This window comes from Schistocerca nitens, chromosome 5, assembly GCF_023898315.1.
Source record: "Schistocerca nitens isolate TAMUIC-IGC-003100 chromosome 5, iqSchNite1.1, whole genome shotgun sequence".
NCBI lineage: Eukaryota > Metazoa > Arthropoda > Insecta > Orthoptera > Acrididae > Schistocerca > Schistocerca nitens.
Genome location: NC_064618.1, coordinates 319563521 through 319576187, shown reverse-complemented (window position 1 = coordinate 319576187; position 12667 = coordinate 319563521).

Below are 12667 nucleotides of genomic sequence, written 5' to 3'. Positions count from 1 at the left end.
CAAATGTAAATGACGATAAAAAATATTGAATCATAATTTTCTAGTAGAAATAACTTCATTAGTTTTTAATTATCTACCATATGAAAAAAGTTTTCCATTTGATGTTTCGCAATTTTATACCACATTTTACTTCTTCGTAAATGTTCAAATTCTCATACAATTATAATTAGTAATTAACATTACATAATGATGTTAACGAATTTTGAATTAAAAATAACATTACTAAATTTGTTATTAACAAGAATCCAACCAGCGAGTTCACTACTACAACACCTTTGCACTACACAGTCAGCTGCTGACGTCTATGTTAATTAGATCGAAATGTTTGTACCTAACACCGCTAGGAAATCATCTTATCTTCAAAGCTGTAGCAGCTTCCATGCTTTAGCTGCGTGGAGAGAGCGTTAGTGTTGGTTGTCGATGACGAATTAAATGGTAGTTAAGGGTGTCAGAAATCAGAAGCCTCTCTGAGAAAACTGTATCTGCAAAGGCCTGATGCACGTAATTTAGTTTTACAACTAAAAGGTGTAGCAGCATTACGATCGAGAGCAACGTGGATAGCAAAGTGAAAACCAATGCTTGCCCCCCCCCCCCCCACCCCACCCCACCCCCCCACCCCGTATTGTACATATAAACTTGTTATTTCATCAGAAAAACTAAAAGACATTGATTCAGAATTGGACTTATTCACCAGACCACGGTTGGAAATATTACTGCTTTCGACACTACATTCGCCATCGTCAGAAAATTCATCAAGCTTGCTGACTAGGCTAATATACAGTACAATGGAAAATAAAATCGTGGAACTGTTAGTTGACCATCAGCTGGGCTTTATTCAAGGCAAAGGTATAAGCGACGCAGATCGTACTTTATACTTCACAATGGAAGCAAGACTTTTAAAAAATCAACACTCTTTGATGGTATTTGTTGATGTATAAAAATCGTCCAAGGTGGTGTCGGGTAAGACTTTAGCCACAATAGCTGTGTGTTGCAGGGATAGACAATTTGTGCAAGAAAATGTGTTATACAGGGCCACAAAGCAAAGCAGGTACGATTCTGCGTGCTCTGTACTACCGCTTTGCAGATGTACTGACCAAAATATTTTCAAATTCGTTCCTGAATTGGAATTTAGATATTTTCTATGAAGAAACTACGCCCAGAAAGCTACTGCCGTCATCAGAGGCATCTACGAAACAGGTGGATGAGAAGAGAGGTTGGAATTAGCTCTATGTTGACAGTTGCTGAAAAAAGCGCAATTTTACAGTAAAGAACATATGGTGAAGTATTTTTAATATTTAGTTTGTGACTCCACAAGGTGTCTTTCTCCACCAGGGCTGGATGTTTGTGATCATACCCAGTACAGAGTGCGGAGCCTTTCAAACAAATGCCGATGGTCTGAGGATGGGTATAGAGATTTCTGATTGGGACAGTCTGAAATGGTTTTTCTAGTTCCAGCATTTGCCTTATAAGGAAGGTAACATTCCACGGACCTTGGTCTGTAAAGGGGGATTGGAGCTGTTTTTAATATATGAAGGCCTAGCGCCTGTTCAAGCATCTTTTTACGTTTACGTGAGTTGATGCCGCTTGCAGCTGCCAGTTTTTCTTCATTCGTTTCACTATTGCACAGTTTTGGTATTCGACCAATTTTAAATACCTTATTAAACAGAAGCGAGGTGACTTCAGTGTATTAACAAATGTTTAGAAATTAAAGAATGCAACAAATCGGATCTTAAAATATGCTGGCACTATTAAAAATTTACCGTACAAAACTTACGCCATGGCACATTAAGCCACAGTAATATCCACCATAGTAGAATCTGCACGTTTTGTATCTGAATGACCTCCACTCTCATTAAGCCTGTGACTGAATGTGTTGTCGTAAAATCGGTATTACCCTTAGTACAGGTGGGCGTCACCATTTTATAATTAGACCTATTTCCACGTAACATCGCGCTAACATAGAAGGTATGCCCGTACAGTAATTAAAGTGGGCATGGGACTATCGAAAGGTCCCAGAATTAGTCTCGCATACACTGTTATTAACGGTAATAATATCCGTAGGAATAAAACGCTGGCTGAAACTGGAACTGAACAGCAGCGAAATACTAATTAAGTCACAGGAATGTACCCTTGGGATGTCTTAAAATATTGACATCGTTCAGACCCCAGAGTCCAACAACACTAGCTTCTCTGGTTTCGGCTCTTAAGGTAGAATGGTATAGCATTCCTCCATAGCAAATCAGACACCCCACTGAATGTGTACCCAACAGAATCCAAGACGTCATAAAGATGCTGTGATAGATATCCTGATACTTTTCATCAGATAGCGTATTTCAGCCATTCTTTCTCAGTTACTACTTCACTTACGTTTACCTTTTGCAGCAGAACGCTTATTTTGTTTCTAATCAAACTAGTCTCGTTTATTCATGCTAGGCATCAGCACTGATTCTGATTTTTTATCGTTTTCATTTATACGGTGATTGTTGTGTTGGCACTAGGTGTAGACTCTACAGTTTCCGACTGACGAGTCATATTTATACACTTCGATACGCGTGATCTTTGCTGTTGCCCACTGCGCACGGCCCAGCTCACTTTCTCACCTGCCAGCCGAACAGCAATTGGGTGAGAAAAACCATGGTAGTGTGCAACAGGAAAGGTTGGAGTTTAGGGGGACATGGCAGCCTATACTAATAACATTTAAAAGGCATGCCGTATTTTAAAATGCTTCCACCTGAAAACATGCATTATGTTGCATTACATTTTTATTACAGAAAGTAACTGGTTCTCTTTCAAGGGACAAGAAGAGGAAAGTGGGTTGGAAGTTATGACAAAGTTACGAAAAATTTCGCATGGAACTTATTTCCCTTATTATAACTCCAGTCTTGGATCACAAAGTTTATTTGTATCAGGGTGTTAATTTCGGTCGGTAATGACCATTTTAATACCTCTCACTTCACGTGCAGCCTGTAAGCTTCAATAGCTCTCTTTACGTATCATAATTATATTTGTTTGACGAAGCCGAAAGGGCTAATGATTTTGACTGCACCATTGCAGTAACAGCGTGATAGACGTAATTCAACACCTTTTTACTCAGATCTGAAGATGGTAATTAGCGACTAAAATTAATAATCTGATTATAGATAGAATTTGTGATCCAAGACTGGATTTATAATAAAGCAAAATGAAGTGCAGTTCTTTGTGTCACGTGTCTGACAGAGTAATACTCCGGTGGTGTCAGTGCAGCAGCCTAGAGGTAAAGTGATGGGCCAGGTTCTTAACCATACACAGGTTTAGCTAGCGGGCGAGAACGTTTAAAAACTGATTTGTTCATAATACTAACTATTGTTGCGTAGCCCTCGTTAGTTACAGAATGCAATCAAAGATGCAATTACTACAAAGTTTTTATGCAGTGTTGTCTTTAACGACATATTTTGTGTATATTACACACGTCGATGTGTTTCAGATTCACAAACTTCAGAAAACTATATTAGTGCCAGTATTCATGTGTAATTATGACGGCTGCTCTGAGTATTATAACTCTAATGAGAGCGTCTTGTGCAAACACGATTATGTTACGCTCCACATAGAAAGCCTGTAGGAGAGATGTAAGCAGACAGGGGGCGAAGGGTTCCACCGTACGAATTGCGAGAAGGATTTCCAAATGCTGGCATATGTATCTCGTCTAAACTCTTTCAGAAGGTGCGTATGCTGCAAAAAGAATTATACGGAAGCTGAGAAAATCTTGCCTGCATGTACAGGCTGTTTTGCATCGTGCGAATACTAGAATTTAGGTTGGCATACATTGCTGTTTCCCTTTGCTAAAACACAGAACGTCGACTTTCCTGCAGTTTTCAGCGCAGCTCGTGTCAAAAGACCGAGCGCGTGGAGATTGCGATTAATTCATCTTGATGATGTGCAACCTGAATATCGTGCAATCTGCAGCCCTTGTGCCAAAAAGAGGTCGCCGCTGGTGTGAAAACCCGTCCCACTGAAGGATTCGCTTGTAACCACGCCTTCGAGAAAGGAGAAGGCGGTTTACACTTCAAATGATGAGCGTCACAGAAATAGTCTGCTCCCTTGATTTTTAATTAGATATTTACCCATGGCCGCAAAGGTTGGTGCCGCAGAACTGATTAGTCGCTGCACTGACTATACGAGAAACTCAATTTTACTAATTTTTGTAATGTTTACTATCGCGTAACTACTGAAGGTCATAAGTATTTAACACTTCCTATCCTTATCATAATACACTACTGGCCATTACAATTGCTACACCAAGAAGAAATGCAGATGATAAACGGGTATTCATTGGACAAATATATTATGCTAGAACTGACATGTGATTGCATTTTCACGCAATTTTGGTGCAGAGATCCTGAGAAATCAGTACCCAGAACAACCACATCTGGCCGTAATAACGACCTTGATACGCATTGAGTCAAACAGAGCTTGGATGGCGTGTACATGTACAGCTGCACGATACCAATGTTCATAAGAGTAGCGACTGGCGTATTGCGACGAGCCAGTTGCTCGGCCACCATTGACCAGACGTTTTCAATTGGTGAGAGATCTGGAGAATGTGCTGGCCAGGGCAGCAGTCCAACATTTTCTGTATCCATAAAGGCCCGTACAGGACCTGCTACTTGCGGTCGTGCATTATCCTGCTGAAATGTAGGGTTTCGCAGGGATCGAATGAAGGGTAGAGCCACGGGTCGTAATACATCTGAAATGTAACGTCCACTGTTCAAAGTGCCGTCAATGTGAACAAGAGGTGACCGAGACGTGTAATCAATGGCTCCCCATACCACCATGTGGTGGTGGTGGTGGTGGTGGTGGTGGTGGTGGTTAGTGTTTAACGTCCCGTCGACAACGAGGTCCTTAGAGTCGGAGCGCAAGCTCGGGTTAGGGAAGGATTGGGAAGGAAATGGGCCGTGCCCTTTCAAAGGAACCATCCCGGCATTTGCCTGAAACGATTTAGGGAAATCACGGAAAACCTAAATCAGGATGGCCGGAGACGGGATTGAACCGTCGTCCTCCCGAATGCGAGTCCAGTGTGCTAACCACTGCGCCACCTCGCTCGGTCCATACCACCACGTCGGGTGATACGCCAGTATGGCGAAGACGAATACACGCTTCCAATGTGCGTTCACCGCGATGTCGCCAAACACGGATGCGACCATAATGATGTTGTAAACAGAACCTAGATTCATCCGAAAAAATGATGTTTTACCATTCGTGAACCCAGGTTCGTCGTTGAGTACACCATCGCAGGCGCTCCTGTCTGTGATGCAGCGTCAAGGGCAACCGCAGCCCTGGTCTCCGAGCTGATAGTCCATGCTGCTGCAAACGTCGTCGAACTGTTCGTGCAGATGCTTGCAAACGTCTCCATCTGTTGACTCAGGGATCGAGACGTGATTGCATGATCCGTTACAGCCATGCGGATAAGATGCCTGTCATCTCGACTGCTAGTGATAGGAGGCCGTTGGGATCCAGCACGGCGTTCCGTATTACCCGCCTGAACCCAACGATTCCATATTCTGCTAACAGTCACTGGATCTCTACCAACGCGAGCAGCAATGTCGCGATACGATAAACCGCAATCGCGATAGACTACAATCCGGCCTTTCCTGAAGTCGGAAACGTGATGGTACGCATTTCTCCTCCTTACAGGAAGCATCACAACAACGTTTCACCAGGCAACGCCGGTCAACTGCTGTTTCTGTATGAGAAATCGGTTGGAAACTTTCCTCATGTCACCACATTGTAGGTGTCGCCACCGGCGCCAACCTTGTGTGAATGCTCTGAAAAGCTAATCATTTGCATATCACTGTATCTTCTTCCTGTCGGTTAAATTTCGCGTCTGTAGCACGTTATCTTTGTGGTGCAACAATTTTTATGGCCAATGGTGTATTTGAAAAAATGCTGCGAGCAATGTTGCGCAGCGGTAAGGCGCTGAACCAGATTATGGGGGATGGCAGTTCAAATTTAGGTCCGGTCAAGCTGACTCAGGTATCCCGTGGTTTCCTTAAATCGCTTAAGGCAAATGCCGGGAATGCTACTTCTCTTATTCATCCTTCTCCAGTCCGAGCTTGTGTTGAAGTCGCCTCATTGTTACAGTGACGTTAAATGTTGTTATTCATGCCTTAAAAAAGTAGCTAACTGTGAAAATTGAACTAATTCGTTTATCATACTCGTACACACGGATATGACAATGACGTTAATCTTGTACGGTCTAGATTTTTTTTTTTTTCCTTGAATTATCTCAGTCTAAACGTATTTAATTATTTTTTTAAAATAAAAATTCCTCCAGATCGTTTATTCTACTGCAGAACCATGGTTCTACCTTCGGCCATTTTCAAGTCACTGAGCTTTCCTAACAAACCCTTTCAGCGTGTGAGTGCGTGTCAGTGCTTCACTGCTGACAACAAAATACGCCTCGCCTCCTTGAATACTGAGAGTTCTGCTTCTCGAGACATCTCGTGTTCAGTTCCGCATAGGGGTGTCCGGATACTTTTAGTTAGGTAGTGTATTAACAGTACACTGAGGTGACAAAAGCCATGGGATAACTCCTAATATCGTTTCGGACCTCCTTTTGACCGGCGTTGTAAAGCGGCTCGAAGTGGGATGGACTCGACAAGCCGTTGGAAATTCCCTGCACATATATTGAGCTACGATACCTCTATAGGTATATAATAATATAATAATTCCAATCCCAAAGAAAGCAGGTGTTGACAGATGTGAAAATTACCGAACTATCAGTTTAATAAATCACAGCTGCAAAATACTAACGCGACTTCTTTACAGACGAATGGAAAAACTGGTAGAAGCCGACCTCGGGGAAGATCAGTTTGGATTCCGTAGAAACGTTGGAACACACAGGCAATACTGACCCTACGACTTATCTTAGAAGGAAGATTAAGGAAAGGCAAACCTACGTTCCTAGCAATTGTAGACTTAGAGAAAGCTTTTGACAATGTTGATTGGAATACTCTCTTTCAAATTCTGAAGGTGGGAGGAGTAAAATACATGGAGCGAAAGGCTATTTACAATTTGTACAGAAAGCAGATGGCAGTTACAAGAGTCGAGGGACATGAAAGGGAAGCAGTGGTTGGGAAGGGAGTAAACAGGATTGTAGCCTCTCCCCGATGCTATTCAATCTGTATACTCAGCAAGCAATAATGGAAACAAAAGAATGGAGAAGAATTAAAAACTTTGAGGTTCGCCGATGATATTGTAATTCTGTCAGAGACAGCAAAGGACTTGGTGGAGCAGTTGAATGGAATGGACAGTGTCTTGAAAGGAGGGTATAAGATATACATCAACAAAAGCAAAACGAGGATAATGGAATGTAGTCGAATTAAGTCGGGTGATGCTGAGGGAATCAGATTAGGAAATGAGACACTTAAAGTAGTAAAGGAGTTTTGCTATTTGGAGAGCAAAATAACTGCTAATGGTCGAAGTAGAGAGGATATAAAATGTAGACTGGCAATGGCAAGGAAAGCGTTTCTGAAGAAGAGAAATTTGTTAACATCGAGTATAGATTTAAGTGTCAGGAAGTCGTTTCTGAAAGTATTTGTAAGGAGTGTAGCCATGTATGGAAGTGAAACGTGGACGATAAACAGTTTGGACAAGAAGAGAATAGAAGCTTTCGAAATATGGTGCTACAGAAGAATGCTGAAGATTAGATGGGTAGATCACATAACTAATGAGGAGGTATTGAATAGAATTGGGGAGAAGAGGAGCTTGTGGCACAACTTGACCAGAAGAAGGGATCGGTTGGTAGGACATGTTCTGAGGCATCGAGGGATCACCAATTTAGTATTGGAGGGCAGCGTGGAGGGTAAAAATCGTAGAGGGAGACCAAGAGATGAATACACTAAGCAGATTCAGAAGGATGTAGGTTGCAGTAGGTACTGGGAGATGAAAAAGCTTGCACAGGATAGAGTAGCATGGAGAGCTGCATCAAACCAGTCTCAGGACTGAAGACCACTACAAGAACATCCTCTATAGCCGTCCATAATTGCGAAAGTGTTGCTGATGCAGGATTTTGTTCACTAATTGACGTCTCGATTACGTGCTATGAATGTTCGATGGGATTCACGTCGGGCGATCTGGGTGGAAAATCATTAGCTAGAATCGTCCAAAATGTTCTTCAAAGCAGTCGCGAATAGTTGTGGCCCGCTGACAAGGCGCATCATGATCCATAGAAATTCCATTGTTATGTGGAAACACGAAATCCATGAATGGTTGCAATCGGCTTCCAGTAGCCGAAAATAAACATTTCGAATCAATGATCGCTCAGTCAATGATACGTGCAGTTGGACAAGAGGACCCTATCTGTTCCACATAAAAACAGCCCACAATAGCCCTCCCTGTAATAGAGCCATCACCAGCTTGCGTGGTGCCTTGTTGACAACCTAGTAACATGGCCTTGTAGGGTCTACATCACACTCGAGCCCTACCATTAGCACTTAGCAACTGAAATAGGAACTTATCTGACCAGATCACGGTCACGAACCCAGGAGAGGCGCTGTAGGCGATGTCATATTGTTAGCAAAGGCACTCGCATCGGTCGTGTACTGCCGTAGCCCAATAGCGCCAAATTTCGCTGCTCTGTCCGTTCGTCGTACGTCCCACATTGATTTCTGCGGTTATTTCACCTAGAGTTGCTTGTCTGTAAGCGACTACGCAAACACAACTGCTCTCTTTCGTTAAGTGAACGCCATTGGCCACTGCGATATCCATTCTGAGAGGTAATGTCTGTAACTTGATATTGTCGGCACACTCTTGACACTGTGAATTCCCTACCGATTTCAGAAGGGGAATGTCCCATACAACTAGGTCCAGCTACCACTCTGCGTTCAAAGTCAGTTAATCCCCGTCGTGCAGCCACAGTCACGTGGGAAACCTTTTCACATACGTCATCTGAGTACAAATGACAACTCCGGCCGGCCGTTGTGGCTGAGCGGTTCTAGGCGCTGCAGTTCGGAACCGCGCGACTGCTACGGTCGCAGGTTCGAATCCTGCCTCGGGCATGGGTGTGTGTGATGTCCTTAGGTTAGGTTTAAGTTGAGCCATTTGAACCATTTTTGACAACTCCGACAACTCACTGCCCTTTTATACCTTGTGTACTCAATACTGCGGCCATCTGCATACGTGATATCGCTACCCCATGACTTTTTGTCACCTCAGTATACTGCTACATCATTTATATCTGCGGCATTCCGTTAGTTTTTCGACAGTTGTCTTCCTGACAGTGATAATGGTGGATATGGTTATAACTCGTATTTATATCTATAAATAACGCAACCGAGAGCGTTTTATAGAACATTTACAGCAGTACCAAGTTGCTGGCGCAGAGGCATTGTGACCTGCGAAGCGTGGTTATTGCACTTACAGCGGAGCCTCGGCCGTACACCGAGCAGCCGGTATTGCGGAGAGTAGCCGTCGGGCCGAGCGAATGGCAGCTGCAAAGGACAGGGGACTCGCAAGGCCATCTCGTGGCGAGCCGCGGCGCCGTGTCACGGCCGTAGGCCCCCGGCTGCGGCGGCGCCTGCAGCCATCAGCGTTATGGGCGCGGGCGCGCGTGCCGCGAATGCCTTGCCGGTTGCCTAATGGCCGGGCGTTCTGCATGCCCCGCGGGAGTGCCACCGTGCCGTTCCGACGCCACACACGTCCTCTCGCTGCCTGCGGTTAACCTTTCCACAGTGGTCTCCAGCAGGCGCTGACAGCCACTTCCGTCGCTGCAATGCCGGATTGGATGCTCATTGAGTGTCTAAAATACTGTGTGCGGTTTTGTGACTTCATGGCCCGTGGACATACAAAGAGAAGGCGGTACTCTCCAGAGTAATATTAAATTAGTGCACATTAAAACTGCATCGCTACGAGTACATCATGTAACAAATTTCATATTGGCATAAAGTGTACTACGCCACTCAAAATAATTAGGGGAACATGATTTTGGCTGTCTGACACACTCCATTGAGCAATAATTGAGGACTGAGTATTTTACCAAACTATACCTCTATCTTTCGTACGTTGAATACACAATAAAATGTCATTACATCCTTGATCATTTACATAAAAAGAACTGATATGACTGACAGGAGTCTAAAACAAACAAGAAACAGTTTCATTGGACTTTGAGAGCACCAGTAGCATGTGTGCCTCCATGAGCCTTTATCACTGCCTGCGGTATCCGTTCCTGTTCTTGAATGAACATGAGAGTTCTCGGAGAGTTCGCAGTGGAACAGTACGATCAAGAATATGCCTGTCAAGCACGTCCTGTATATGAGTGATGGGGTTTAGTTCCATTACTGCAATGTCCAGGCTGCACGAGGCATCCTGCTAAAGCCTGCCACATAGGCCCTCGCATTAGGAGGAATTCAGAGCCACCACCACATGCAGCAGCCACCACATGGAAGGATAGGATCTGTCTGATGCACTGCCTGGTGGTAAGACGACCATGGATAACGACAAGATCTGCACAGCTGTTGACAGTGAAGCCTCGACACATCAGAGAGCATTGGAGAGCTGTCAGTTTCCCGGGAAACATTTGGCAGGTACCACTCACCACGGGTCTCTGCACTAGAACGTGGTCATGAGCTTCCATCAGAGGGTAGATGGTCTCATCTGTGTCGGGGTTGCCAGCTGACGTAGGAATGGTAGAACTGAAGACGAGCTGCAAAACGTTGTCGTCTCAACAGCATACTTTAACTGGAAGTCTAGGTCATAAGATCCTTTCTTGTAACCTGTTTATTACAGTCTGATCGGACACAACGACTCCAGTGGTCCTTCTGAGATCATCTTGAAGTATTCTGTCCGTGTCCGTATCCGTATCCGCAATGCAGAGTTGGCCAGATATCGGTGTTCATGTGGGGTAAATTCATCGGTGACCTCGGCTAACTCGCCTTGTGTACTGACCTATTCCCTGTAGGGTGTACACATCCTATGGATGTCACATGAGAGGAATTGGCATCTGCAGCAACACTACTGAAAGCATATCCTTTCTTGATCAAACAGGTCGTACTTGCAACATGCATTGCATTAAGATGTCGCACTGCATGTGCTTGGATGACTACAACGAGCACGAATATCAACTGTCATCTGTGTACATCAATATAAAACACTGGGACACTGGTACTCACTTGCTTCTGACGGGTCACTGACACTACAATGCATAACTCAGATGAATGGTGAATGATTTTAAATGTTGTTGTTGTTGTTGTTGTTGTGGTCTTCAGTCCTGAGACTGGTTTGATGCAACTCTCCATGCTAATCTATCCTGTGCAAGCTCCTTCATCTCCCAGTACCTACTGCAACCTACATCATTCTGAATCTGCTTAGTGTATTCATCTCTTGGTCTCCCTCTACGATTCTTACCCTCCACGCTGCCCTCCAATACTAAATTTGTGATCCCTTAATGCCTCAGGACATGTCTCACCAACCGATCCCTTCTTCTAGTCAAGTTCTGCCACAAACTTCTCCCCAATCCTATTCAATACCTCCTCATTAGTTACGTGATCTACCCACCTAATCTTCAACATTCTTCTGTAACACCACATTTCGAAAGCTTCTATTCTCTTCTTGTCCAAACTATTTATTGTCCATGCTTCACTTCCATACATGGCTACACTCCATACAAATACTTTCAGAAACGACGTCCTGACACTTAAATCTACAGGGTGTTTCAAAAATGACCGGTATATTTGAAACGGCAATAAAAACTAAACGAGCAGCGATAGAAATACACCGTTTGTTGCAATATGCTTGGGACAACAGTACATTTTCAGGCGGACAAACTTTCGAAATTACAGTAGTTACAATTTTCAACAACAGATGGCGCTGCAAGTGATGTGAAAGATATAGAAGACAACGCAGTCTGTGGGTGCGCCATTCTGTACGTCGTCTTTCTGCTGTAAGCGTGTGCTGTTCACAACGTGCAAGTGTGCTGTAGACAACATGGTTTATCCCTTAGAACAGAGGATTTTTCTGGTGTTGGAATTCCACCGCCTAGAACACAGTGTTGTTGCAACAAGACGAAGTTTTCAACGGAGGTTTAATGTAACCAAAGGACCGAAAAGCGATACAATAAAGGATCTGTTTGAAAAATTTCAACGGACTGGGAACGTGACGGATGAACGTGCTGGAAAGGTAGGGCGACCGCGTACGGTAACCACAGAGGGCAACGCGCAGCTAGTGCAGCAGGTGATCCAACAGCGGCCTCGGATTTCCGTTCGCCGTGTTGCAGCTGCGGTCCAAATGACGCCAACGTCCACGTATCGTCTCATGCGCCAGAGTTTACACCTCTATCCATACAAAATTCAAACGCTGCAACCCCTCAGCGCCGCTACCATTGCTGCACGAGAGACATTCGCTAACGATATAGTGCACAGGATTGATGACGGCGATATGCATGTGGGCAGCATTTGGTTTACTGACGAAGCTTATTTTTACCTGGACGGCTTCGTCAATAAACAGAACTGGCGCATATGGGGAACCGAAAAGCCCCATGTTGCAGTCCCATCGTCCCTGCGTCCTGAAAAAGTACTGGCCTGGGCCGCCATTTCTTCCAAAGGAATCATTGGCCCATTTTTCAGATCCGAAACGATTACTGCATCACGCTATCTGGAAATTCTTCGTGAATTTGTGGCGGTACAAACTTCCT